Consider the following 27,358-nt stretch of genomic DNA (forward strand, 5'->3'; position numbering starts at 1 on the left):
CCTTCATCTTAGATAAGCACTGGTTAAATTTTTTGGACTACAATAACAATAATTAGGACCAACATAAAGAGAATGAAAGATCTATAAGAGGTAGCTAAAGGCAATAAAAAAAACTCAGTCTGTATTAACTATTTAAATAGATCCAGTTCTCATCACTCAGCAGCTTGAAGAGCCCATTTATCTTGCATTAGGTTTTTATGGCATGCTATTGCCTTAAGCAAGGCTTTTGAGCTGTGACTATCTGAATGAGGAAGATTTAAATTTAAAGAAGAGAGCAATTGTAAATGTGTCATTTAAGTACTTTACAAATGTTATTGCAAAAGGTAACGCAATTCAGAAGCTGCCTCTTCAATTAATACAGAAGGTAGAAGCTGGCTGAGCCCACTACACCGTTTTAAAGCTTTGATATAGCAAGCGGGGAAGCATTTCTCCATGAAACACCATATGTGAAGCACGAGCCCTGGCTTGCCTGCCCTCAAGTTCACCAATTGCTCTCCTTCCTGGAGTTGTTCAGGGACATCCTGAACAGATCAAGTTTAAAGCATGCTCGAATATGTCCTCAACGAGATTTCTCAAAATAAGACATATGAAGTAAGATTTGTGGTGACTTTTAGCGCTCATGTTGAGAGGCCCTCATAGGCATTTCAGACCTATGCTCTGTGCCACAGGAGATTATTAGCCTCTTTTGGACTCCTCAGTTTTGGACTTTCAGAACTCCAAACTCATATCTGTACTTTCCACATGCAGTACGCACAATTATTTTATTAACATAACAGAAATCATTCCTTGGTAAATAAGTGCTTCAGGAAAGAGTACTCAGCCTGAGTTCGGACACAGAAGAAACAGATGGATTTGTCCTCACTATTTTTTTTTTTTTTTAATAATAGATGGACATTAAATGTATCATGCAAGCTGTAAGCCTTTAGAACGGTTGCAGATCAAGAATTGAAAACACTGTTCAATCTCCCCATATTCAATTGCATAGCTGATGATGAAATGACACATCAGCAGTAGAAACCAACTCTGTTACGCGTCCTATTTTATGCCAGAGGGATGGCAAACACTTCTCTTCTCAGCCCAGGAGACAGTAGGGTAGTAAATGGTGCCAGGCATGAAGACAATGATTGCCAGAAGATTGCACAGGAAAAATACATGGGGAAGGTCCAGATGTGTTGGTCCCATCTGTGTGATCAAGCTATGGCTGATGCAGTGTGCAAGTGCTGAGAGCCTGTCACTAGTAGTTTTGTCCCCTGGTTTGCTCTTCAAGTACTAGCCTCCCTCCCTTGTTTTGTTATTTAATGAAATCATTTCACTGGCTACACATTCTCCCAGTGAGAAACAAGGCAAGGTAAAACATCAGTGTGGCTGATAAGCCACTCCAGCACCATAGAAGCACCTGGAGGATTGTGAAGTCTCAACATGTGTTACCTTGCTTAAAGACACTCCAAGAAGAAATACCTGTGATGGGCAGCTCTCAGAAAACTGCAGAAGCTCATGGAGAATTTCCAAGGCTCATTACCTGAAACGTTATTGAAGGCAACCCAAGCAAATCCAAAGACAACCACTGAAATGTTCACTATCCCTTGAGAACCTGCCCTTTGAAAGGAAGGGGAAAGGCGGAAGAAAAAAGGGAAGGGGAAAGGCAAAAAAAAGGGAAAAAGGATTTCTCATCAATGTTTAAATGTCAAAGTATGCTGCAAGAGTGAGATTCTGTATTAGGAATGACAGAACTGGCATAGAATGGAACAGTGCACTGGCTTATATCATCAGCCAAGCAAAATAAATAAATAAATAGGATGACAAGTCTTAGGGAGAAATAGGTGATGTATTTCCTGCTCATACATACTTATACTTACTGACAAAGCATGCTATCAGATAAACTCTGTGCTTCCAACACACAAACTTAAAAATAACAGACAAACAAAAAAAGCTGTATGTTAAAATGCTGCCTATTGGCCAAGAATTTCTTCCCAGGAAAGACTCATCTACTGGGGAGACAGGTACAGACTGAACTATCATCATTCACCATCAGGGCTCCTATGAATAATATCATGCTTTATTTTTTCATATTTATTAAAGCACATAAACATATAAATCACAGCTCCCATTCTGTTTTCTGTGATGGACCATAAATTCCTATGTCATCAACTGATTTATTTTTCTTTAGCAACCTTGCTCTGACTTGCATTCTCCCAGTGAGGATCGAGCAGTAACAAATCTATGCCATACAGGGAATTTGCTTGTTTAAATGAGAAGCAACCCACCACCACCTCTGCGGTAAACACTGTGCACCTTTATACTGGAAGAGATCACAGTCCAAGAAAGTGTTCAGCACATTCTTTTCTTCTATAACATTAATGATATGGACTACTACATTGCAGATGTCTGAACAACAAATCTAGCAACTCCTCTACTGTTCAGTCTTTTTGCTGAAATATCAACATACACTTTAGAGCTTCCTCTGCTTTCTCTTGTTCTTGCCTTTTTCCTTTTAAGCACCTTGGACAAACAACAAATGGCTTGAAAGTGATGAGCTGGGAATGGTATTTAACTGAGGAGTCATTAAACATTGCTACACTGAACAATGCTTCTTAAAACAAGGAGCTGTAATTATTTTTCTCCTTTGAATAAGTCACAGAAGATAAAGATGAAAGACCTACTATATATTCAGGAAATTTATTACTACTTAGTTAGCACACAACTTAAGGCATAGAAAATGGCTAGAGTCAGGAAGTTTTAAAGTCCTTCATACCGTGCTCTCAAACACTGAGCCACTTAAAACCGCCTTTCGCACATTTAGGGCTAAAATAAAACTGCACTCCATGGGCTATTGATTTATTCCAGCCAACTGCAACTTTAGAGAACACATCTCATTATAAAACGCTCGTGGATGTACTCCTGGTTTGTGGTTCATTTACAGATGATTACAGCACTGTTATTTCATACATCAGTGCTTCCTAATAAACAAAAGCTGTGTCCTGGAGGGGGGCTTCTGTTCAATCGACATTTCTTCCAAACACATTCTTTCTGAAGATGGTGAGACACTGTAGGAGCTCCCTGAAGAAGAACAGGCTTACAAGGGCACCCTATCAATTTTATGAAAGCCCGCATTCCAGTTTGCCTGCAGGAGGCGAAATGGTGAGTTTTCCTCAAAGTGACATGACTCTCAAGGCTACAGTATCTCATTGTTTCTCTATTTCTTCAAAAACTAAGATTCAAAGGGTGATTTCTAGCACACGAGCAGCTGCAGGTGAAACATCCCACTTGGTAGATGTCACATCATGGCTCATATTTGACCTGAGCTCTTGAACTGATAAGGTTTGTGGTTCCCAAGTTCTAGATCATTGCATCACTGGAAACATTTGTTTTTTAATATATGTCCAAACAGTCCAGAGCAATGCTGAAAACCAGGGAGCTCAGATGATGTTTAGGTGGCAGGAATTGCCACTGAGGTGCACAATTTCTGTTCACATGCGTTGGGGTGCTTGGAGCAGTACGGGTACGTGTCATCTGTCCTCAGCACAGCAGGGATGTAAGGCTCAGAGAAATTTCACTTAGGGTTATAAATTGTGGCGGGGATAGACCACGTCTCCAAGGGAAATGTCACCCCTGGTTGACATGTTCTGTGACTTCTTGATTAAATAGGAAAAGACTCAAACACCTTTTGCCTTACACAATAGACTATGTAAACGTGAAGGATTCATTCTACAGTCTGCATGTGCACTGTCCTATAAAAGCTTTTCACTCTCAAATCCTAAACAGTACACTTGTACAATTATTTTTACATCATTATAGGGTCTATAGGACTTAAAAATGCTATATTAATTTCAAGTGAAAGCATTCACTCCCATGCCCATTCTCTATTTAATTTCAGTTACAGTTTAAACATTATTTCTAAGATGTGACAGACTTGGAAGTTAAGTGGCTCCCTGCCATACAGCAGCATAATTCATGCAAACAAAACCAAGATTCCAAATGATCCAGGTGGAAGTCACAGTTTGAAACAGAATACAGGACGTCCTAACAGGTCTCTGCAGACCCCTGTACGGGAGCCACAGCAAATACACATGTATTTTAAAACAACAGCAGCTTGCAATATAAATCTCAGCCCCCAAGCTCCTAATTTTCTTTCATAATCAAAGTGCCACAGCCAGCTCCAGCAGAGAGTTTAGAATGAAATTTAAAAAAAAAATTAGCAATGGAAATAATAAAATCCAGCAGCACAGAGGTCTTACCACTCTAAGTCTCCCAGGAAAGTTCTGCAGCACATTATTTACGTGGCCACCAGTCTGAAAGACAGCTGTTTGTTGACCACTCACTTGTCTCACAGCTCTCTTTTAAATGCAGTTAAGTAAGACCAGACATACGCAGGCCAACTCCACGACCTCCTCAGTTTTGTTATATCCAAAATCAGTTAGCAGTAGCATTTGAGAAAAGCTTGGAAAAACATAGCTATTCAAGACTCCCCACAGTCTTTATATCAATACAGAGTTTGCATACATGCATGCACCCTCAAAGCATTACTGAAGGTGAGGGGTTTGAAAAGGTCTTGAGAGTTTTCCTGTCCAGCTCCTGAACAATGTAAACATTGGTATGTGAGATCACATACTAAAACCATATTTTCAAACAAAGCAGCAAATTATTCTCTTGAAACACCTTCAAGGAACTTCGAGTCCCCTTTGTAGGTCCCTTGGGTGTCTGAATTTGGGCCTCAGAAGTTACCATTATATGCACCATTCAATGCATCTGTGCTTTTTATGTATACGTCAATTATAATCACCAGCAATATACAGATGTCTTATATACATCAGTGAAACATTTTATTGAATAACAGGAACAAGCTGAGAATTGAATGATCTTCTCTCTGTTCACATAATTTTCCTGCAAGACCATACGTTCACCTGCACTCTATTATGGCAGTATTCACATAGTTTAAACAGATTCTAGCAACGGCAGATTGTATGTTAGACATTACGCTGAGCCACTTGGCCAGAAAATGATCCAGAAATCAGGTGCCAGCCAGGGAAACAAACTGAGCTCTGCTGAGGAGTATTTTATTAAAATATTTAAAAAAAACAAAAATTGTCTGGCTGAAGAGCAAGCAGGTGGTAACTACTTACATTCTATTTTTCAGCACAACCTAGGTTCGATAATGAATAGAAGTAAAACCCGAAAAACACGGCAACATCATAGAATAACAGCTCACTGGGAACCTCTGCTTTGCAACCTGACACAGCAGTGCCTGGAACATCCAAGGATGAGATTTAAGAGCCTCGCTTAAATCCGCCACTTGAAAATTAAGGTTCCATGCAAACTGGACTGGCTACAGGACATTTTCATCTTAAAACATCAGCCTGATCAGCTACAAAATAAGATATCCAATGCTTTTAGCCAACACCTGTGTTACTTGGGTTCTCAGGAGCCAGATATACAGGTTAAAATAAAGGAAGGCCATGCAGGGCAGACCAGCAGGCACTGAGTCATTCTAACCACCAAGGGTCAGTGTTGATTCACTCAGCTGAAAAAACAGTGGGAAAAGTACTTTTGATAATAACATAAAACAGACTTCATCTGAGAAGGTCCTTTAATTCCTACCACATCTGTCAAGGCCCGATACTCTTTCAGGAGAGCTTCCCAGGCAGCAGCCCTGACCATAGCATAGGATGCTGGTTGTCTGCAGCTGCCCTTCAAGCACAAATTTCTCCTGAATGGTTTGTGCCTCATTCCAGAGGAAAGAGTATAAGCAATATCCTTCACTTCAACAAGCTGACAGGACCAACAGAAACTTGTAAATCTAATCTAAATTAGACACTAGCAAATCCCAGCCTGGTATCTCTAGAGTTGCTTCTTTCTTTGTATCTCCCATAGGGCTAATGAGGGTGCCCAGGACCCACCTCTGTATCGCTATCAGATAAGAAAAATTCTCTTTTTTCTTCTTGGGAATAGAGTGGTTGTTGGTTTCTGATGTTTTTGCTTCTTTTAGCATAGTTTCACTACTCGCTCAGCCTTGCATCATCTTCACGGCCATCATGCCATCATCTTATTTAACAAAAGGACAAAGGGATGTTTTTAGCATCACTTTCCTATTTGGGGACAGAGGGTCCAAGAGAGTAAAGAGAGGGAAAGAACTTCAGTGTTAACAAGATAATGTATTAATATACCCAGAAGGGCTTAGAATATCTCACTTACCTGTAACGCTTCAGAGTTTGTTTGTTATAGCTGGCGTTATCTATTTTTTTTCTTAACTGCAATGCAGCCAGAATTCACTCAAACATGACTAATTTACACATTCTGGAATAAAACAGCAGCTATGACGTAGCTTCACACCTGCAATTGAAATGCTGCAGTCTGCACAAGCTCAGTAAAGGCTTTAGGATACCTCACACTTACAAAGCTCCCAGGACAGCAAGCTCACCCCAGGCTAGAGAACTGGACTGTATGTTCTGCAACAGCATCTCCAGGGTGTGCCAGACCAATGCCTCAACACTGCAGGGGCAAGGGAAGCAAGCGGGAGCACTCTGAGCAGTTCTCACCTGCTAAGGCAGAGAAAGCAGCACAAGAACCAAGGCAAGGAGTGGAGCACCAGCCATTGTGAGGGGCATGCAGGAGAAGGACAATGCGAGCATTTTTCAGAGCTTGCACAGACCAGAAAATTGAAGGAAAAGTAATATATAAGAACAATGGAGAAATAGAGAACTGCAACTAGCCGGGCAAAGGCAAGGAAGGTGAATAAGTAAATACTGTATTTGGTGGGGTCAGGAGAGAAAAAGTAGGTTGAAAGCCCACAAAAGCAGCTAAGTGATCAAGGGAACAGAGACTGAAGCAGGACTAGGAGGAAGGGGCCTGACACTAGCTATGGGATCACACTAGGAAAAGACAAGCTTTGAACATAATCATCTAGAAAAAGACAAAAGAGATCACCTCTTGCAAAAACAAGTGCATGGACAAATCCTGAACTCCAGTGAATATCCATCTCCTAATTAGGGTGAATGTTTTCCAAGTCTTATTGCTCCTTAGCTGTCAATAAATTAGCATGCATCCTGCTGACAAAGAACCTCAAAAAGAGTACTGATTTACAAAGTCAAACACATAATTGCGGAGAAATGTCAGAATTTAAGTTTTCACACTTTGCCTGTAATATGACTGTTCATAATACAGGGTTGGATTGTCCTTCCCTTGGGGCAGCCTCACTCAGGCTGCCCAGAGCTGGACTGAGGCTGGCCATTAGCAGTGTAATGACAGAAGCTGTGACTTGTATGAGCCAGCTCTGCTTGTGGTAGAACAAGGAAGTTCTGACATGAATGGGACAAAGCATTCTTACAGGACAGGCAAGTCTGGGGCTAAAGACAGCCACGCACTGCTCTAAGAGTACTATCTGAGATGCACAGTCTGATCTCCAGGAACGTTCAGTGCTCACAGAAGCACCAGCTTCTTATTGTGTCACATGTTGGTGACACAATATCTTAAATGAATTTATTCATTTGAACCTCCTCTAGAGGACAAGCAGCTACTCAGCTGAAGATAACGGCAGCCAGCATCAGCTTCTAGGAAGTCTAGTAGAGCAGTTAACATAGATGAAGCCAACTGGAATTTCAAGTCAATCAGGTAGGCAGGCTGGATGCATACTCAAAGCCCAACACACAGAGGACAATAAGCAAACAAGCCCCTTTTGCTGCAAATCTTCAGAAGGAATTTGAAATCAGACTATTCTTTTCAAATTACACTACACATAGTAATGTTATATACTGTCTGCACATTTGAGCTATGACTTATATCACTCCTATTTTTGATCTCTGAATTAAAGGACAACTCACTTGCGGGTCAGACAAAACACTCATTTACTCAGCATGTGCACAATAGTACTTTAATCTGAAATCATCTCTTACCAAGAGGAGCAGCACGTTAATACTGGCACTTCAGCTTACAGCAAAGCCAAAGCCACACATTTATGCAGTAGCTTAATGCCAAGATTCCTTATGGCCATTAATGGGATTGCTCATGACAGAAACACAGACCCATCGGTACAGACCATATTGAAGTGGGGGGGGGGCAGGGAAAATGAATCCCAGGGGGCTTAGAACAAACAATTCTGCAATAGACCAAACACAAACATCTTGTTGTAAAGAACAGTCACAGAACCACATCTGCAGGTTCAGTATTGAAACCTCTGTCCAGAGAGATCATCCATAAAGGCATTGAGGAGCTGTGGACCAGCAGATGGGAGCCTTCCCTCTGGATTCGTGCTACAGTGCCTACTTTGCTTTGCAAAATTATTTGTCTGAGATTCAGACTTATTCAGGAAAAAAACCAAAACAGTGACTGAAAAGGAGCCATGAGCCTAAATATCCAGCATATAGGCAATAAAACTGCTTTTAAGAAATGACAAAATACAATGCAAGGAAAAGTGTAAAGGCTTAATTATTTCTTGCAGGGTATTTCTGACTGCTGACACAGTTATACTTGACCTCCAGCATAAACAGCCTAAGTAAAGGAAGGCAAAGCATTACTGCGGCTGTTACCACAAAGACTTGAAAGGTCGTAATCAGCAGTTCAGCAGTGCTTGGGAACATAAACTACTGAGGCATTATCACCACAAGAGTTTCAGCTGTAAATATTGTCTCTGCAGTAGCAGAAACAGAAGATGTTTTGTGTTCATCAAATTGAATTAAAAAAACAAATATCAACCAGACAGTCTATATTAATACACACAAAAACACGCACACACACAAATCTTTCATCAACTGGGACCATTTCCAACATTCAATGCTGTGCCTTGAATTAACACCACAGTGTCTCTTCGTTACCCCCAAAGCTCTAACAGATTGTGCAGTACATGTATTAGCATCCACCTGGAATGAACAGAAGGAAAAGGAGGAAAGGGAAAGATGGCAAAGAGCATAGCAAGCTCACAGTGGTTTGTGTAATAAAACAAAGCATCTGGGGCCATTTGAATATGTCACCAACTGTTGCCACTCAGATTTAGCATGAGTCTGAATGAAATTCTGCCTTGCAGTTGCACATACAACTCATCTTCACTTCCAACAGTTTGCATTTGCACAAGAACAAAATTGAGCTCAAATTGATAAGGAACGGCTATGCCAGCTGCCCAGAGAAGACGCCCAGTCACTTAGCGTTGAAAGCTATGTTTGAAAAATATAGCCACTCAAACTTAGCTGACACCATCTATCTCATATCATTATTGGCTGCTCTGTAACTGGCAGCAGCCTGCTACAAGTGGTTCTCAAAACACACCTGAAAACAGAAGATCAATGAGGATACAGTGGGCAGCTTCTATCTCTGCACCAGCATTCATCAGTCCAAGTGAGAAAATGCATGCCAGTCATTTTGTATCATAGAGTCACCTTAACAAAGCTCTGTCACAGCATCCATGTCTCTTGCTCTCAAAACAAACATTGACAGTCTGAATGTCCTTCATATAGCTAGAGGTATCAGCCTCTGACAGTATTTGATTCTGCTGACCTTACCTCTTATGGTTACTTCGGATTTCACAACACATCTACGCTAGAAATACAAGCGCCCAATAACACATCAGGTAGACACTACCTTGGAGCTTTCTATGGAGGGAAGCAAGGAAGGAAAGGAGCTGAAGAAATGACTTTGCTTTAGGGCTCCACAACAGTAGGACCGTCTTCCCATTGAAAGCCAGTAAAATTCCTCTATTTGGAAAAGCCAGAAGTGAAGGCTCAGTTCTCACCTCCCAGTGCAGATAGGTTATAAAATTATGTCCCATTATTTATTTATTTGTGGGAACAGAAGAGAGTTGAAAGCCTCATTTTGAGAGCAAAAAGTGTTTCCTAGGGTTCAGGGGGAATATCCAAAAATATCAGTTTCCAGTCATGTATCCATCCCAGATATTATGTGATTCTATATAAACAATTTGCGAATGTTTGGAGGCAGTAGCTTACTAGTCTGAACACAGGAAACTGCTGGTTGTCCAGGAAAAGCAGCATGAACAGATTCAACTCTGACAACTCTTTGCTATTCTGCTCCAGCATGCCTGCATCTGCACCTTGCCTTTCACTCCTTAAGAGGTTCCTCCAGGATAAGTCAAAATCTGTACTCCATTCAGCTCACAAATCTTTCAGGAGCTCATCAGCAAAGGCTTAAGCATAGCAGAAGCCACCCAAGCACGTGGATCATGCCTACGTTAGGACCACGATACGTGTAATATCTTTAACACATCTCCATGTGGTTAAGGTAAAGAAATTGAGAAGAGATTCTTTAGAATCTTTGTGATAAATGTATTGACCATTAATCCATTTGGAGCCCGAAAATACAGACATTTTCTCTTACTGAACAGAGAGAAGATCAAATCCGCTCACAAAGACCTTGTACCAGCCATCGGGAAACAACAACTCTAAGCCATTTTAAAGTTAAAACATATCTGAACAATAGAGATTTGAGGGTGAAAATCTGCTACCTGCTAAGCCCGAGTCTCAGCTTCCCCAGGGAGCATTTAACGCTACATGAGGCAATGTTTCCGTACTCCAAAGCAAAAAAATATCCACATTTACTAAGTACCTCTCAGAGAAACAAGCTGCTGGTTACCTCCTGGGCTCAGTTCTGATTTGGAGGACTACAAAGCAGAAGAGAGCAGTCAATATCCCAGAAGACCTGTGAACAAGAGAGCCGATTATAAGTCTGGATAGACCTGGGAGAGCCATGTAAATGTATTACAAGCACCAAGATTTATATTAATGCCTGGAGCTGACAAGGTCTCTCTTCTTATTTAATTGTCCACTCATGGGTAAGTTAAGTGAGTCCACATGGGACCTTCAGGTGAAGATGAGTGGCTCTGTCTAGCCTCAGCACTGGCTGCAATACAACACTAATATGAAGAGTGAATCTCCCAAGCACAGATCACTATATTATCAACTATTTGCTGACAGCTGAAATAATTCAATTTAGAGTGGAAATACACCTTGCAGCACACAGACAGACTGGTCTCTGCACACTAATACGGCAATGATCTCACTAGGAAATTTGCTACTGAAACCTCTTCCTCTCTTCTCGTGACAAACACCACCTTGTACTACTTACCTTTGTTTAAAATGCTGCCACAGAGAGTCCTCCTGGCTTAAAGCCACAATCGCAGTAACTCGTATGCTTCTTTCCACTGGCTCTCTTGATGTTTTAACATCAAGGATTCTTATCACCACACTTTCCTTCTGACTTCCCAGCTCTTTTACACCAAAATCATCCCACAGTCATTTGTAAAATTTCTCAGCTTTTTTCAGTTTTGTCCTCCCCCCTGGGATTGCCTGTATACATTAATACCTCTCTAAAAAAAGTCTTTCTGTCCTCCTATCATCAGATATGTTATCAGCAAGAAATGCCAAAAAGTAACAATAAAGAGCAATATGTGAGCCAGTTGGATAGCTCTATGTATTGTGTACTCTATTGCCACGTTCCCTCCATGTATTGCCCCTGACTTGACTGCAACTTATTCAGGGCAAGGACTCCTGGATAACAAGCCTTTGCGTAACACGTTATTGATGTTTATGAGGGCTTCTAAGCATGCTTGAGACACAAATGCTAAATGATAGCGGTAAGAAAACTATCGACATGAGCTAAAAACCCAAGCTGAGCCCTTCAGAAAAGTCTGGCCTCAGTGATAAATTTACGTTTTTAAATAACCCATAGTCCCAGAGCATCTGAGTGACTCATCCATACCAATTAATTTATTCTTACAACACTTAGCTTAGACAGGGAAATGTAAGCTCCCTCACTTAATGACACTGGGATACTGAAGGATGTGCAAAGAGAGGGACCAAATGTAAGAGCTGCAGTCTTCAATCTTAACCACAAGATATTTTCTCCCTTTGGCAATTGTAGCCTGACTCCCGATCTCAGGTCATCCAGCTACACAGTTAACACTCTCTCCTGATAATTAAGTAGTAGTATGAATAAGTCCTTGAAGAACAACCTCCCTCCCTACAGCCATAAAGCACAGTCAAAGAAAGGTGGAATAAACATACATGTGTACAGGGCATTATCCTGTGCAATCCAAAAGGAATAAAATATATTTAAAATGTGCCATTACTTAAATCATACATGGATACATATGAGCCAAAACCTCAAAGTATACATGTATCACAGGGAGACAGGGAGAAAGGAAAGATCAGATTTGAAATTTGCATATTCATCTTTAAACTATATTAACTCTCTTCCTGACACAGCAAAAAAAAAGAAATGAACCTCTTAATTTATCGTCACAGCACAATATTAAATAGAAAAGTTTTAACTCTGCTTTACGGATGAAAAATTGACATATATTGACTCCACTAAACATGAAAGAGTGAAACATCCAGAAAATCAAACAGCCCATCTGGCTGAGTACTTTCTGAAGCTATCTAACAAGAGGAAAGAGCAAATAACCACTGAAACAACACATCAGGGAAATGCCTGTTGCAGAACAAACAGGAACACTGTGCAAAGGACAGGCAACCTTGAGCCTCAGCCCTCGACCTAAGACTTTCAGCTGGGTCTGGTTACCACTTTGTCATATACCTGACCCGAGCCTACCATGTTTAGAGCACTCTGAAATGAGCATATTCCCTTTCTGCGTTACCCATCCAAAGGGTAAATTCTTCAACATCACCTGCAGTAAGGAACACGATGCAATGTGATCCTGATGACCAGCAACGAGGCCATCAAGCTGTGTCACGGCAAACATGATAGAAAAATACCTTCAATTCAAAGTGACAGTAAAATCACCAGTTTTCAGAGCTTTGCAGCCACGGAATTACAGCTTACAGCTTATTTGTACAGTCCAGATGTTTGCCCAAACATCTTATGTTTCATCATAATTGCTGCATTAAGACAGCTTCACTTGCATTTCCATTAAGATTGTGTGTGCAGTGCTATGAAATGCTACAGCGCTTGTCAAGAAGAAACTGGCATTTGCAGAGAGCAGGGATGGGAGATATGAGTGATGTTATTTTAATCAGGCATCTTGTTACTGTTCCCAGATAACAGCGCACACCCCTGATAGTAAGATCAAGCAACTGTATTTAACTCACTGAATGTCACAATGAAGTCATTTATTATAAGCAAGCTCATCACAGAGCAGAGTTAGAAGATAGCAAGCATGAGTATTTACTCAAAATGCGTAATTTGACATGACCAACAGGCAGCAACTCTCTAGGATATATTTACGACACTGTGCAACTAGCAGGGTCACGAATTCTGTTTTGTGTTAAGACTATAGCCAGCAAAACTTCCACAGGTCACTTAAGACAAACGTCTTAGTGGGGGGAGCAGGTATGTTCGCCTAGCAAACCCCCATGTCCACGGATCTGTAATATACACAACTCCTACAGACTCCTGGGAAATGACCAACTTTTTGCAGTCCATATTCATCCCTACTGGTAAAAACACAGCCAAACCAATATCATGATGCAACTCCTGAATCCATCAGTACTTCAACCAGTGCCAGCCCAGTTTTCTGCAACAGTTTTGGGTGCAGAACTTGTGGTTTGAGCTTCATGACAGTGGGAATTACTTTTGTACTTCCCTTGAAGTCAATGAAAATCCTAGGAGAGGAAAAGGAACAGGGCTCCTTTTTGTCAGTAAAATCCAAGAGGATCCATGGGAAAAATGAACTGCAGGATAAAAGAGAGCATTCTTTCTTTCCAAGAGCCTCAGCTGGCACCAGAGGGCTAAAATGACTAAGTCCAGAAACAACAGGAACTGTAAGAAACAGTAGACTTGTTCTAGTGTTTAGGCTACACAGGCATTGAAACAGTCAACCTGTGAAAGAGAATGCTCCTGGGAAGCTCTATACAGAAATAACACCCAAGAAAAAGGAAAAGAGTGTGTACATACTCTTATAAAAACATGTAAATGTATATACATATTGTGCATATACACAAAACAGACTAGTATGGCTGAAGATTGCCATTGTATAAGAGGGCTTCTTAGAAGAGGCTTCAAACTCTTAATGCTTCCACGATGCTGAGGAAGTGAATGAAATTGGTGGGCTTTGTTGGGGGATGGCACATGTCAGATAACTGTAAAAGAGATTTCACTCCTGCCTCCTCCCAAAATAAACAAGTTGCATTTGGACTCCAAAGGAAAGGAACAAAACCCTACAAAATGAGAGAGAAGAAAGATACCTAACAGAAGTGACAAGCTGGCATTTAAAACAAAGCCTAAACAAACTGAGATAAAACTATTTCATCGGATGCCTCAAAAACCAAGGGCTTTGGCTCAGCAGAAAATACAAAACCTTGAATTATTCAAGTAAAATCTTCATCTGGGCCAAGATTACTGGAGTTTTGTCAACAATATCAACAGGGCCAGCATTATATTCTACATCCTGAAACACACTAACTTTATTAGGACGATCTTGTTAAGCATTACAGTTATGACGAAAATCTAGTCTAGACCAAACTCACACAGATTACACTACTAAGACCCTTCATACCTGTGTGGCATCCAGGCTCAGAAGGCAGAGCATACCATTTCTTGCAGTTGAACAGCCCATGAGAGCTCCAAAGGAAAATGCCAAATTTAACAGAGTAACAGAATATACAAAGCTGGCAACTGTGAAATGAGAATGTTTGCATTCAAGAAGACAAACAATAAAACTAATCAATTGTTTTGATTGATGTTTCAGTCAATCTGTCTCAGAGATAACGTTTGCAACAGTTCCTGAGAAATGAGAACCGTAACCAGCAATGAGCATCTCAGGGACTGTGCTTTGTCCAGACACACATTATAAAATGCCTCTAGAGAAAAACGTCAGTATCATCACAAGTTGCCCGTGTGAAAACACCACACCTACGCAGTCGCTGTCCCCATTCAGACATGGATTACAGCTACACCGATTGACAAGCAATCTCAGGAGAACATGCAAGACAGTGTATCACACTGGCAGAGAACAGAGTGCCTTCAGCATCCTAATCAAGCACTCCTGCAACTGCGCTCAAGGCACTTAGCCTCTCCCTGAATCAGTTCCTCACTTGCTAAGTGGAGGAAGGAACGGAACACTTAGCTCCAGAGATCTTTTGAAACAGAAAACACTGAAGACTTACATTCTCAAATAGCATAACAGTATTTTGGATCAGGAGTGCAGTGTCTGCCCCCATCTTAGCATCCTTTGGCTCACACTGTGGAACTGGACTCAGAGCACGTGAACTGAATTATTTTTATTTCAAACTACAGGAGGATGTGCTCATCTGATAATGGGCAAGGCATCCATCGGACAGGCTAGAGCCAGTCCAAAGTAAACATCCTAGAAATGTATAGAAGTGTGAGTGCTGGGTGCTTCAGTAGTATCTTGTTCTACAAATTCACATCTACAAGGCTGCACAACACGCGTGTACATTCCTAGATAAGTAACAGAATAGGAAAGAAATTGTGGGAATATCTAACATGAGACCTTCAAAGCTGGAATTCACTGTGCATGGGATTCATAAACTCAGTATAGTGAAACCTCATTAATCACTTTCCAGCAACTTTTCCTCACTAACCCTTAGCAAAAGAAACTAATCACTCCCTTCTCAGTACATGAGCTTTAGTCATAGCAAATACATACTTACACAAACTATTAATTAATCCCTTCTCGACATCTACTGTACCTGAAACATCTGGCATTTTTCTCTCTTAATCAACACAGTTCCCACAGGCTTCACGTTTTAAACAGCTACTTTAAATAACTCCAGTCATCAACACCAAATCACATTTTCTGCCTTTAAACGGCTGCAAATATAATTACTAGAGACAATCCATCAACTGCTAACCCCTGAACATGTCTATTGAGAGCCAAAGGCTTAGAGAGGACAGGTGTTCTTCTGCTCCTTGCCATTTTCTGCATACCCTACACTGCTTTGCAGGCCTGTTACTACGGAGTGCAAAAGAATGCTTGAAAGTCTTCATGAGATATCTAGTCATCTGCTTCATACAGCTCTCAGCAGGCAGAGTATACAGAAAGCAAGAATAGTTTTCTCCTCCTCATCAGGAAATAAAATCTCCTGATACGGGTATCCCATGCTATGAGAACAACTGTTTTATTTCGTCCTCTTTTGAGAGGCTAAGAAAAGAAGAATTAACTTTCTTTTTTATCCCACAAGAAGCAGTTCTCTATAATCTGAAAAATGCTACCATGGTTCACAAGAGAATCTAGTGCGTGTCTCTTTACACACTTCCAGTCCAGTGTTTCAAGAGAACACTTCAGCCCAAGACTATATACCATTTTTTCCAAGTTCAAGGTCCTCAAATGAGGAAAGGAGAGTTGACTTGAGAAACAGTTTGGTATGTAAAGAGCTATATAAAGACATTGGACTGAGGCTGTAAGGGCAGCCCATTGGGGAGTTCAGACCCAAGATACTCTGTCGTAAGTGCAGCGGCTCACCAAACAATCAGAAAGCAGGCACAAACACAAGACAGTTGGGGCTGGGAGCAGAACAGTACAAAAATCTCATCATATGGCAGAATAAAAGGCAGGTATACTCCTAGAGCAGTGAGGCTAGAAGTATACGACATTGACTCTGCACCCACAGGTGATGCAGAGCACTCAGATTCCTGCACCTGTATGAGCACTAGCAGGATGCTAAGTAGCAACGATATTCTGTGTTCACACTAGAAACAGTAGTGCTATCTACCTCCTGTTTTTAGAGACAAAAAAAAACTTTCTAAAGCTCTCTGTGGAAACACTGGTATTGGCCTTTCCATTACACACAAAGCGTTTTCTCACCTCTGACTCTGAAGTGAGTCCTGTTTTTAAAACAGCTGTCTTGCATCATTTGTCACTTAAAAGAAAGGCCTGAATAAATGGAGAGAACATTGACCTGTGGCTAAGAAAAATGTTGCTAAGACACACAGCTTAATTGCATCTGTCAAAAAAGTATTTGTGCTCACACCTGATGAATTACCGCTACACTTTCTGACTGCCATACTGAGCACTTTAAAGACAACACAAATCTCAAAACTCAGTCACATTGAAATCTCCAAATATAAGTCTATAAGTAATAATAAAAATAATAATGATCATCAGGCCAGAATACACAGCAGCAGAGATCTCTGTAAATGGTAAATGTATTGTACTTTTCATCACTTATTTCTGCTTCCAATCTCATCAAGGTTTGCCTATAGTCTTTCAGAGTCTCCATCAATACGTAGGCTTGTGCAATACAACCCCCAAATCCCTTTCTAATGTCTCCCCTTGGTAACCCAACTAAGCTTAAAGGTAGGTGCTTTGAGGATTTTATGTGAAATGCAATTACACTTCCATGAAGGTGAGAGTGCCTAATGCTCCACTTGAAATACTTTACTATGCACAGCTATTATTCAATCCAATTCTTTTCAGCCAGATCTTGGTCAAGCTACATTTTATTACTGATCTGACTGCTTTCAAGTATCATGCTTCTGTAATAAGCCATTTCATATGGTGCGTTAATATGGTTTACAAGCTAAGTAAGACTCTAAGCTGTATTTTTAAAAGTGCCCTTATATTTTTGATTGAAGAAATGCTTTTCCTTAAAATTCAACTTGTATCAGTTCTGCTCTTTCTGAAAGAAATTTGTGCAAGGAAGAAGCAAATTTATAGTCTTAACTCTGTCTTTCACAACAGCAGAAGTCTCCCTAACCCTTCCAGAACAAGCCAGTTGACCTCTCCTTGACTGACAAGTTCCTAAAACTCACATTCAGCCTACAGTAGGTTAGACTGCTTTGCCATTTGTGGTAACTGCTCTTGTATGTATGGAAAGACCTCCAACATTAATGTTAAAATCCTCAGAGAATTCCACTTTGGTTCACTGCATATGACTGGACAAAGTCACTTGGCGCATATATAATTCCAGATTCTGTAAAGCAAGGAACATTGATGTTTACCTCCTCGTAAGAAAGCTGAAAGCTTGTTTAGTATTTTAAAGTTTTTGGATGGCAGATGCTAAGTATTTTCAGTAGAATTTCACACCAGAAAGATTTTAATTACTGCAGTTCCTCATTTCCAGATTCCCTCATGAACCAATAGGCAGACTCTCCTTTTTTCACAGTTGAATACCTAAAATGTCAACTAAGGTTCAGACAGTGTTGTATACAACTCCAACCCTGGAGCGTGCTACACTATTTGTTTTCTTGGAGACACGCATGCAAAGACAGCATACCATTTCTGCTTCTCTTTTTAAGGGAGATGAGACCGATCCTATATGAGATTGAACACCAGGAAGTACCTGACCAAATTCTTTCATGCTCACAGCAATGCCTTGAGCTAAGCTACTTGACATGGTGTTATAACTAACATTAACCTTTGCAAAAAAAAAAAAAAGGTGATGCCATATCAAAGTAATTAATTGCCAAGTGTACTGGAAAAGCAGATAAAGCCTCCCTCACTGCTACTGCAACTACTTTCATTTTGCTACCAAATTATTTCAACATCGTCTCTGTATGGGTGCCATTGGGAAAACTTAACAGCTCCTCAAACTTCTCCTTAAGCTTTAAATCCAACTCACACCTGAAGTTGTTTTACCACACACTTTATTCTTTGCATTACAGGGACACAGAGGTTTTTAATTCAAGCTCAAAGACTGGTTGCAGTAGAATGAAATTTTGCGCAACTGTTAAAATGAAGAGTCACTGACAGAGCTGAAGGATCCCCTCAAGGTCAAACTACACCTATATCACGCCAAGCATCAGCTCAACTCCTCAAGTACTGGTCTTGGTGGTATCATCCTTCTCTCAGAAGCACGTGGGCAGGCTTAAATAAGTTGTTTCATGCATTATAACTCATTGATCCCTGCCTCAGACTTTTTGCCACCACAGGAGACATGATGTAAGCACCTAAGGAGTCACTACTGTCTGGAAACTCTCTGATTTTATTACAAAATGGCTTGAATCGAGGAAGCCACCAAATTGGCTAATAAGGACTGTGAATGTGCAGAATAAAAAAAATGGTGACTTTATGAGTTAAACAATCATCTCCAGAATGGGCTGCTCCAACCTCAGGAGCTTGTTTTCTTGGTGTTATATAAATCTATATTTTTTATCTTTCACCCCTCAGTTCCTCTGAGGCTGGCCCAGGTGACAACAGAGCAGCAAACCTCATCGTTTGCTATTTGCTTACATCAGTGAAAATCCTCCTTGCCAAGTTAACAGCTACCAAGAGCTTTCACAGATGCTGCTCGTGGAGGATTATTAATACACTTTCTGCACAATACCTTAATGAGCAATGGTGAGATTTAATTAGTGTAAAATAATTAAAAGGCGATTAAGAGCAATAAGTTTCTGATCATTTTCTCCCACATTTGAAAAATGATATGGGGGAAGGTAATTCCAAATCCTCGTGGTTTACTTCGGTTTTTAGAAGATGAAAGAAGAAAAAAATCAGAGAAACAGTTAAAGGTTTCTACAAAACAAGCAAAATATGGACTGTTACAATAAAGATAAAAAAAGACATGTTTCTCATGCAAATAAAATCCCTACCTCACTTGATCTCAGTATATAAATGAAACATAATAAATACTAAGATTCAAACACAAGCATTCTACCCATTGGTTTAGAAATAATACCATGTTTCCTTGATACTCATCCTGATGCTCTGGACTCAAAGCACTTCCAAAACTGCACATAATTATTTCAAAGGAAACATGGCTGGAGGAGGAAATAAACATTCTCTAACATTAAAGGAGAAACATCTTGAGAGCAATTCAATCTGAGCTAATTTTCTTTCCTCTTTTACAGGAGGAAGGATTTGAACAATAATTTCTAAGAAAGTTTCATAGCAAGAATTGAGACAGAACAACACTCTTACGATGAACAAGTCATTGAAAAACAAACCATTTCAGTTTCATTTCATTTAAAATAGGGATTTTTATGAAAATAAATTTTCATTAAATCATGAAAAACAGTTTGTTTTTTCCTAGATTCTCCTACTACTTAAGCACTGTGAGATTAGAAACAGTAACTGATTTGTAAGAACAAACTCCCACACAGGGTAGGCTGCTTTAAAACCGCATGCCATCCTTGCTCCAGAGTGCACCTTGTAGAACATGTCATGGTATTTACAGGCAAAGTGAGCCTGTGGGAGGAGGGTAGATTAGGTCCTAGTTGCTCTTGTTCACTGAACTACATCATTGATTACTACCTTAAATAACAGAAGTTTACTGAAGCCAAAGCACACAGAAACAGGAACACATTTTCCTTATGAGCTTGCCAATCAGGCAAGTCTTGTTCATCTCCTTCCACAGAAAACAGAGAGCTACTCCTGTCTGAACGCACAGCTTTCCCAAGAGGAATGATCTGCATCAACCTCAGGTATTATCAATTGGGTTAACACCTGCAACTCTTTGTGGAGTGGGGCAAGCCAAGCAAGTCTGATAAAGAGAAATGGCAAGACAGGTTTGCCAGCCATGAAACTAAAGGACAAGACAGTCTTGTTAAAATAATGAGAAATTAAAAGCCTAAATTGTGACATTTACATTTTCCCGTGATTCACTCAGGCTGCAAACTATTCTAAGGAAACATAATCTCTCCCTTCCCATCTTCGCAACAACAAGCATCAGATTGTACAGAACATGATTTGTTCAACAAAATACCACATCCAACACAAATAACAAAGGACGCGTTCTCTCAGTTCAAAGCTGCAACACGCAGAATTAAGGATAGAAAAATAAGATGCTTATCTAGTTTATGAAATCTATTAAACTCAGTGTGGCTTTGACTATAAGCATCAAAGTAGTAAAACTAGGCAAAAGGTGTACCTGCAAAACACATGCACAGTGAAGAAGCATCTGTAGTTTTAACTGGAAGAAACCAAAGGAAGGAAATAATCCTGGGAACGAGGCACACTGCATCTCTACAGAGCCCCTTCTCATCATTGATGCCACTCTTTCCATCAGTCCTGCTACCTTGTACTCAAGGAAGCCTTTATCAACATCTAAAATCAAGGTGACTGAGGCACCGCCACAACCTTTTCATGCTTCTGTAGCTTCTCGTTCCCTAGGACGGGATGTGCTCATTGAGACTCTCATCTCTCCAGGGAGGGCAGTTGTTGCTCAGTGTGCATGCAGCAGCTGACGCATCAGGCCCCACACTAGTTCAGTTCTTGGACAAGATGCTGTTAAAATAATGGCACAAAAAGCCAAAACCCACAGAACAACACTCTCTGAGGCTGCCATCTCATAGATATAAAACGCTTCCTATCGATGAGTTTCATAAAGACCCAATGGCAACATTTGTCACAGATGCTCGTTGTTTGGGGCCTAGGAATCATTTTATACAAGCCAAGAAGAGCTTGAACTGGGTTTGAAGTCAGATTTAAAGTAAGGCTCGAGTGACAACTAGTGGAGATTTTTATAAGTGCATCTCAGCAGACTTCACCATGTAATCTGCACAAAGATCCTATTCCATTGAAATAAAACAGATGAAACCTAACTGCACAGAAAAGCCTTCCAGAAAATATGAGTATGCATGTGATGATGTCTGGAAGGAGTTCATTTGACTCTGAGCTTTCTCATTAGCCTGTTGAAGTTGCTCCAATATATAGTCCTACACAAGCCAAGTCACATGCCAACCCCACAACCCACTAAGCACAGGAACAGGAACACACACGTCCAACCAGTCTACCATCCACTCCCAAACAATGAATTGGTAGAAGGGACAATGGAAAGAATTAAAAACCAGGAGAAGGTAGCGTGACTGCCTCCTGGTGCATTCCTTTCCTTAAAGTGTTCCAGCCAACTATCAGAGGCTTACAGTTCCTCAGCTGGAGGCTGCGATTGAACTATCATGTTTAATAATCCATGAAACACTCATTCATTAATATTATTTTAATTTTTTAAGCCTATGCATACTTTTAGCCCCAATAACATGCTGTTGCAATGAGTTCCACGCTTCCATTCTGTATTTCAGAAAAATAGGTTTTAATTTACAAAAAAAACCACAACCTAATATTACTTCATCAAACAGCTCTAATACCCAATTTATGAGATGGCGAACAATCACTCCCAATTTTATCTTCTCTTCCCTCTTTATGATTTCACTAGCCTTCTCTCATGATCTCTCATTTACTTCTTTTCCAGGCTGATGAGCCTAGAAATTCATGAATTCATGCACAGAACAACTTTTTTTCATTTTGTCTTCAATCACCTCTGAACACTGAGCTAATATTTCCAAATTTTGTAACACCACTACATTTCAGTAGCAATGGGTTCTAGTACAATACTACCACTCTCGCAAGAAGTTGCAAGATGAGGTAGTTTCTGGAACTTATCTTGCTTGAGCTTCCTGTCAGAAGTGCTGTGGTCCTGCTGCATGGCCACAGAGACAACTGGGGCTAATGCTGTTGTAACCACTTCCGGGTTTAATAAAAGGGTAATGAGGCAGGGGGAAGAAAAGATGGAAGAAGGAAGTGCCAGCCTCAGATCTGCTTTGACAATCTCAAATTAACATTATCCATTTGTTAGTCCGTTCTTTGCTAGCTGTTTCTTTAAGGAATTTAAATCACAGCTGAAAGGATACAGGGAAAGTTGTAGATCTGTCAACTTTTACTATTCCTATAAATCTCTTTTCTTGAGGATAACTATCTTGTCTTTTTTTAAAAGAAAACAAACTTTCTGCTACTCCTCACTGCAGAAGAAAGCTTAGGAATTCTAACCTTAAGTGCTCTTTAAAGGAGAAGACAAAAATAAAACTCAGCACTGTGAAATAACCCCAAAATTCTAAGGATTCTCATGCTTTTGAAGTTATGACTCATCATTTGTGGATTGGCCACAATGTTACAATGAGACTAACAAGTATGTCAATTAATTTATTAATACTTACAGTTTCAATTTTCATGGCAATAAGATATGAAATGCTGAACAAGAAAACAGTTTAATCTCTCTCCAAAATGCTTCATGTTTTTAAATCATCTCTGTATTCAATTGACACATTGAATGCAGCCTGCTCAATATATAAATGCAATAAATTAATGTGGGCTACAGATGAGATTCAGATTCTGCAGAAGCTAAACCTCCCTAAGAAATAAAGACTTATGTGCTGTTCCCTAAGATGCCCAGAAATATTTTCCAGACATGAATCCAAACAGTAAGCAATGCATCATTTTCCTCTGAGACACTAACACAGAAAATGGCGATAGAGGCATGTATGTTCAGCCATTCCTGGAGTTAATTCCTCCAGGAACTGAGTCTCAGTGGGGATAGTCAGGATCAGGCAATATTACAGCTATATCTATGGTGTGCGGTAGTCAGATATCAATGTGAAGATTTGCAGGCATAGAGGAATCAAAGGTAGATTTTTGGAAGGCCATACGACCCTGGCTACTTCCAACATTAGGGAGCACACCAGGGCCTCTAAAGCTGGTTTTGTTTGCTGAGATCCTTCAGAGATCCAGCAAGCAGTCAGGGAGCCCAAGTTAGTACATTAGTAAGCTGCTTTCAGTTGGCAACCTAGACTGCTAACCTGAAGTAAAGGGTTACCTGAGTGCTCTGTGTTCAAAATAAGAGCAAAGACCTCACAACAAGACCACAAAGCATGCCACTGGATCTTAGTTCTGCATCCTTTGCTCTTGGTCTAGCTGCTTGGTTCCTTATGCTTATTAGGCTGTAATCTCTTCCTGTTGATGCCCACCCTAAAGTGCCTGAACTGGGAGTAAATCTAAACTGCCCTGCCACAAATACAGCTTCTCTAACATTCGTTTGGGCTGTCAGGGAAAACACTGAGCTGATGATCTTCGGATGCACAACCAAAGCACCCACTCAGCCCAGCAGCGAAGGGACAGCTGCCTGTCCAACACCACACAGGAGGAAAACAAGTCACTAAATATCAAGGAGTAATTCAGAGAGTAACATTCAAATAGCTCGGAGTAAAAACCAGAGAATGGGAAAAAAAAAACATGTAGAGACATTACAAAAATATTAACAGGGCATAAGGTACGGAGAGGAGCAAAGAGAAAAAAAACATGAGAGTAGCTAGGAGTTGACAAGAAAAAAGCATAAGAGCCAAGGTAAGTAAAAGATGAAGTGACATGTCATGGTTGTGCCTTCATTACAGTGATACTGTGGGAGTTTGGATGTACATAGGTTACTCCTATTTATTTCCATCGAAACTACAACAGGTACAAAGAGCACAATACACTATTTGGTAGAGCAAGTCCCCAGCTACCAAATGGTATTTTTCAACATTTTTCCACCACCATTAGCTATGAATTTTTGCCCGTGATGAGCAGGAGCTGCACGCTGTGCTCATCAAAATCTGCATAGCTATCTAGAACATGACTTACCTTTCACATAGCTTTTGCCACTGCTGAATCACACCACACACCACCCCACTGGGCGAACACCCACTGTTTGGTCTCAAACATTCAGAAAGTGTCCATGAATGTTAATGGTGTCGTTTTTTCCCACAAGGAGGAATTCAATTCCACATATTTGCTTCATACACGCTTCCATGTCAGACACCATTCTGTCAGACTGCTCCTCTGTTGCCATCTGTCACAACAAAATGTAACAGAATATTGATGGGAAGGGTCAACCTCTACTGCCATACCACCATCTGCCTCTGACATCATGGACCAACATAATAAAATAGGGGGCATTACTTTTGGAGCAGTCCTCCTAGATTTATGGCAACCACTGTCATCCATTTTTATACCACGGCCAAGATGAACACAGGAGCCTCCTGTACAAAGGGTCTGTAGTACAGCATTCTCAGTTGTGCTGGCCTTGTCTCAAAGACACAGTTAATGCTGCAGCACTTATTAGCATCAGATTGCTAAAATATAGTAATCATTGTACAGTCGAAGAGATGCTTGGGAATACATCTCGCCAAGGAACAGAACAATCCTTATCTCATCAAGAAAAGTAAACAGAACAGCACAGATTCACTGAGAACGATAGGCAATTAGAGTTAGAGTCAGAATGTATTGAAAAAAATCAATGGAAAAATTCACAGTTCCACACAGATTCTCAGTCAGACCCTTAGTTTTGGCACACGTCTATCAGTAACAGAGCTGGATATATCACCTTGCCACACAAAAAGCAAGTAACTCCCATGTTAGAATAGGACTGTGGTCAGCTAAACAAAAAGCATTAGAAGCAGATTCTGGCTCTTCTGGGGGAATGCAAGAAGGAGAGGGGAATGTAATATGCCATGTCCTGTAAACAAAGATTAGGAAAAAAAAAACTGTGTGAAGCCAACCATGAGAAATACACAAGTCCAACTGTTTATTCAATAACTCCACTTTAGAGGCTTTAAAGTATACAAACAACCCAGACATATAAAACAATTAGGTAAAAATAAGTCCAAAGGCATCTGACACAGAAGAGTAAAGAAAAGAGAATGTTATTTAGAGAGACCTTCATTGCTATTGGCACCAAAACCACAGCTAGCACTATTTCACTTAACTGCTGTTATTCTCACTATTCTATAGTCTCACTGCAACTCACTATTTCACAACTGCTCAAGGAAAGGGCACTCCTCCTACGCAAACTTTTAGATTGAATGTATTTTGGGGTGGAAGAGAGGAGGAGAGAACTGAATCAAGCATGTGGCGACCAGTAGTGGAAGTACTGAAGATACTATTGAACATTCAAACCACAGCATCACCTAGAAGTTCCTACATATTTTGCTAAGCATCATACCAGACCTAGTGGGCATACAGTTGTGGAGATGCTGTCCCTTCCCTGCAGGCATATTGTCATTTAAGTCCCCAGGAAAGGAACAGATTCAGACAGCTATGAGGAAAGTGCATGAAGGAGACATGATGCCATCACTTGTCAGCTCAAAGTTTCTTCTTCTTCTAGGGTAGCCTCTACTAACTGCTGAGGGGTGGGTTTTTGAGGAAAGCCAGCCTTGCTGCTCCTGAAGGAACAGCAGCAGAGGAGCTCCACGGGGACCAATACCAACAGGCAGTACTTTACCACCCTCCACATTCCTCTCCTCCCATGGAGAAAGAATGGGGAACACAGATGCCAACAGTCACCCTCAGCAGCTTCTCCCTTGAAGGACTACTTCCAGGGCAATGTATGAAGCTTAATTCTTAGGTATTCCCTAATGATGAGTGGCCTCATCATCTCCTTGCTTGTTGCTGACAGCGGAGAGGGTGGGTAAGGGAAGGTTTTGAAGAGAACAAGAGTTACGAGCTTTGCTGACCTTTAACTGGGTGCAGAGATGATATGGGAGAAAACATGAAGCAGGCTTAGTAAAAAAGCATGACAAATTAGCACTCAAGACTGACAGAGCAGGTGAAGAGAGTGATGTCTAAGCAGTGCAGGGCTGTGATAGGATATAAGAGCTCTGAGAATGACGATAAATGCTTTGCACTTGGGTGCTGAAAAAGAAAGCCCTGCCAGGTGGAAGATGTTCAAAGTAATAAGCAAGAAATACAGTATTTGTAACCACATTCTTGAAACAGGGAGAAAGCAAGCAGCTCTGACAGACAATGAACTGTCTCAGGGGCCACACAAACTCGAATGAACTGCACAGCTAGAAATTTTGCAGATCACTGTTGCAGAACCAAGCCTTAGAGTCTTAACTTTAGAAAACCTAGGAGGACTGCATTTTAAAGTTGTGTCTGAGCTTGCAGCCAGCCAACCAAAACTGACCAGAATGGCACAGCTGCCTTTCAGCCAGGCAGTGACAGCATACAAGTTCTTTGTTGTTCCTCCTGGACACAGAAAAGAAACCAACCTACCTCAATCTAGTTTGCAACAATAGAGTCTGGATCTCAAAGCTCGTGTTCTGGTCGCTACTCCCCCATGCTTTCTCCCGAAAACCTCCTTGGGCCGCACAGTGAGGCTTAAGAACTAATCAGTCTAATGTAGCTCAAGAAGCAAAATGAGAGTAGAAAAAGGGGAAAAAAAAAATCTTTCTTGGTATCTATTAGCAACATGACTACTTTATCTCAGCAGTTGTTCATTCAGAGGTCAGCAGATAACAGGTTACACAGCAGTTCTGCTACCAAGTCTATTCCAGAACCATGGCACAGAGGCCTTCAGTTTACACACCGCTCCCAGCACCAAGCTCAGAAGTCTTCTCCACACAGGCCACAGGCTCCTTGCATTGATACATGATACATCAGCAGCCAACTAAAATACTCAGTACAGAACATGATGTTAATACAAAACAAGTTTTAGTCATTGGTACTTGTTTATTGCATGAATAAGTACTGAATGCAGTGCTCCCTTTTATACTTCATGCAAAACCACTGCAGAGCCACTACCTTCCAGAGTAGTGCCAGAGCATGCAACACAATGCAGATATGAAAAGTCCTATTTTGCTTCAGGACAAAAGTCATCTATCATACTGGATCACATGGCTCATAAGTTCAATTTACAGTAATGATGCTGGGATAAGATTTCATTAGTCACTAGATAAAAAGCTAAGAATATGAACC

At 40.7% G+C, this 27,358-nt stretch overlaps 1 protein-coding gene across 14 annotated transcripts in view; it reads right to left on the minus strand.

Moving 5' to 3' along the window:
- Nucleotides 1-27,358, minus strand: part of TSPAN4 (tetraspanin 4) — a 406,942-nt gene that overhangs the window by 300,695 nt on the left and 78,889 nt on the right. For 6 of the 14 annotated variants that reach the window (XM_021402764.1, XM_021402771.1, XM_021402770.1 and 3 more), the window contains exon 3: nt 10,543-10,635. The exons of 6 other annotated variants lie outside the window; for them this stretch is intronic. The gene's annotated coding sequence lies outside the window, so the exon portion shown is untranslated. The remainder of the gene's footprint in view (nt 1-10,542; nt 10,636-27,358) is intronic. 2 more of the 14 variants (XM_021402768.1, XM_021402777.1) reach the window with 1 other exon arrangement.

This window comes from Numida meleagris, chromosome 6 (assembly GCF_002078875.1).
Source record: "Numida meleagris isolate 19003 breed g44 Domestic line chromosome 6, NumMel1.0, whole genome shotgun sequence".
Taxonomy (NCBI): Eukaryota; Metazoa; Chordata; class Aves; order Galliformes; family Numididae; genus Numida; species Numida meleagris.